We start from the raw sequence: 3,539 nt of genomic DNA, 5'->3' as shown, positions 1-3,539 counted from the left end.
GGTAAAAGTACCTAGATACAGTATCTAGATACTTTAGCTGTACCTAAGTGCATTACCTAGATCCTTATAGGAGGAGATACCTGTATCCGTATCTAGTTATTTTTTGATACGGTATCTTTTAAGTTTTAGATACATAGTTACAGGTATTAGGGTGCCGTCACTTACAGCCCGCAATCCGTAATCCGCACCGGATGTCCGTAAAAGTTACTGGGGATTGCGTCCGTAACGTTACGTGTATTTTATCTCCTTATGTCCAATGGAGCCGTATTTCCGTAAAAGTTACCAGTTTTTACTAGTAATGCTTTACATTATTTTTTTATTTAACAAGTTATATTGATTATTTTTAATTTATTTCATTAAAAAAACTGCAGAATATATCTTGATTATGACAAAAACTTTACTTAAACCGTCAAATTTAATCAAATAGATAAAATTAGAAAAAGCATTACTAGTAAAAACTGGTAACTTTTACGGAATTACAGCTCCATGGGACATAAGGAGATAAAATACACGTAACGTTACGGACGCAATCTCTACTAACTTTTGCGGACATTCGGTGCGGATTACGGATTGCGGGCTGGTATGTGACGGCACCCTTATACACTGTCGCCACCATTAATGTTATGCTTTGTAGTCTCTATGCTTTTGAAGATGTTAGAGAGATCTCTATGTTTTTTAAATACGCTTGAAACATTTCTTTATGTCCAAGTGGTATTGACAATGCCTAATTTGAGTCAAACACTGGGTGTAGTCGTGTAGAATATGTCAATTTTATTGTTGCAATTAAATACAATTCTCAAACGTTTCGATCCCGCTTCGGATCCTTATCAATGATTTGCATGTTTCGATTACCACATTTCAACTATCTAATTGTGAACATGCTAACATCATTAACTCCGATCAATCATTGTATTAGGAAATATTTTGGTAATCGGAACATGCAAATTATTGATGAGGATCCGAAGCGGGATTGAAGTTTGAGAATTGTATTTAATTGCAACAATAAAGCTAACATATAAAGTCAGCGGCACACGATACTTGTTTTCCTGCTGGATTGCTAGCTGGATTAAAATCTTTCCACCGTATTGGCTGCGGTGTTGAAAGTGTCAGTATCGTGGCCAATCCGATGGCAAGAATCTGATATAGCTAGCAATCCAGCAGGAAAACAAGCATCGTGTGCCGCTGGCTTAAGGCTGCGCAGAATAAAAGGAACAGGGAACAAAGAACAGAGAATAAAATTTCAACCTATCAGAAATCATGTACTATGGAATACATACTGTTTATTCCACAGTATTCCCTGTTCCTTTTATTCTTCGTAGCCCCTAACTGTCACTGTTTATTCTGTTCATTACGCCGTTTCAGAGGGCAGAGCGTTCCAGCAGTATAGTTCAGTGGTCACAGCCACAAAATAGTACAATGTAAACGCTGTGGTCACATTTTCATGTTTCAGCCACGTGCGCATACGTTTTAGGCAACACATATATACATAGACCGAGCATTCACATGCTTTTCAGTGGTGGGGGTTGAAGCCAGAAATTGACAGTTTAAGTAGACTCGTGTTATCTCACTTTATCTCGCGGTATATTCAGTTATATTCTTTCCAACCAACCTTCTTGTACACCCACGATAACACAAAATAAAAAATGACCACCTTTCTATATTAATTGTCACAATCCGTGCACGATTAACGTTACGACTGAATGAACCTTATCGTGCATGAATAGTGACAATTAAAATTGAAAATAATAGCGCTCGTAAAAAACATACTTATTGGTTCCGCCATATTTGGTCAGCACCAATAGAATTAATAATAACTAGGCCTAACTCCTTATTATAAGGACTTTAGACTAAAGCGGGGAACACAGACTTTTGCATAACGCATAAAGCATGTGCATAAGGAATTTTATTGGCCCATTTTTTAATACATGAGTCAATGAACCAATCAAATTCTTTATGTATATGGTTTATTTATGCGTTATGCAAAAGTGTGTGTTTGGGCTCTGAGCATGTGGAGCAAGACATGGCAGTCACATGCGAAAAGGAGAAAAGACAAACGATGCACCTCACACTTCCTTCAGTTAGAGAATCAAATTTCAATTTTCAATGCGTAGTCTGATTCCGGCTTTATAATAATATAGGATTCTATCACTCTAGTTGAGTCTGCTAAATGCGATCATTGGCTGCGTTCAGCAGCAAAAGTAGCTTTTGCAAGTGTTGTAAAATTTTTGAATATAATTGGCTCATACATTTAAATCTAATTGGTAGGATTTATAAATAATAACCAATTATATTCATTTGCACGTTCAAGTAACTGCTTTCTTCACTTGAACATGCCCATTGAGTGCACCTCGCATTTTGATCGTTTACTATTCTCATAAAGATGCCTTTTGCTGACGTTCGACGCTCATTTTCAGCATCAAAAAGACTCAGTTCACACCAACACTGAACGAGTTTCATGGGTTGCACTGAATTTAAATAGTTGATCTGAAAATACTTTAGTTACTTTTGAAGAATAATTATTATATATAGTATGAGATTGTATATATATTTTAATATTACCTTGAATACACTGTAAAAATAAAATGTTAATTTTAACTCAAAGACGTTTAGTGGATTTTCTAAGCATGCAAAAATGTTATAACATTAACACAAAAATGTTAATTTTAACATTTTTGCTTGTCTAAAAAAATCCACTCAACGTCTTTGAGATAAAATTAACATTTTATTATTTTTTACAGTGTACCCTTCGCAGCAGTACCTTTATCGACAAAGAGAGTAATAACTTTATTACTTTCGTCAATAATGATCTAGGGAAATCTGTGCGCTATCACCATTATTGATACGCGTATTGATTGATTGAAACGAAACGGTTCTCTATGTAGTCTATGCTCATTATGTTATGCGTGCAATTGCAATCGCGGCGGACGCGTTTCGGATCGGGTGCTTTCTATTGTATACTTTTGAAAGTGTTGCCGACTTCGATTAAGCATAGAAATTTTAGATGTGGGTCCACGGGTGGACTCGTCTCGATTGTTCGTCGTTTTGATAGCTATGACGTGCGTTACGATGTGATGTGACGACGCCGTAGACGCAGCTAGAGTTGCAAATTGCAGACATCCAGTGTCCGTTCTACAACGCTGTTTTCGCGGGCATTGCATCCCCCACTTTATTTTCACATTTATTTTTGTACGACTGGCCACGTTAAAAGTACACCGGAACCTGAGCCACCTAAATTAGAAGAAGAAAAAGAAGACTATTCTCAGCTTGAGACATTTGTTATTCGGTCATTGTCACGTTTGTTATCGCGTGCGTCGCCACGTTTGTTATCGCGTTCGGTCGCCACGTTTGTTAAAAAAAATTTCTTGTTAATTGAAAAACTCTCGAAAGTTAGTTCGCATGAACATGGAGGACAAAGCAAAAAATACGGGAAAGAACATGGAGGTAGGTATTTCCCAATTATCTAATTTGTATGTTTCTACTGTACTTTCCTACTCATTCGAACGAGCACGATAGAATGAATAAGAAAGATCTACATTAGA

This window comes from Cyphomyrmex costatus, unplaced genomic scaffold (genome assembly GCF_001594065.2).
Source record: "Cyphomyrmex costatus isolate MS0001 unplaced genomic scaffold, Ccosl1.0 scaffold565, whole genome shotgun sequence".
Taxonomy (NCBI): Eukaryota; Metazoa; Arthropoda; class Insecta; order Hymenoptera; family Formicidae; genus Cyphomyrmex; species Cyphomyrmex costatus.
Note: the sequence above shows the minus strand (reverse complement) of the source record.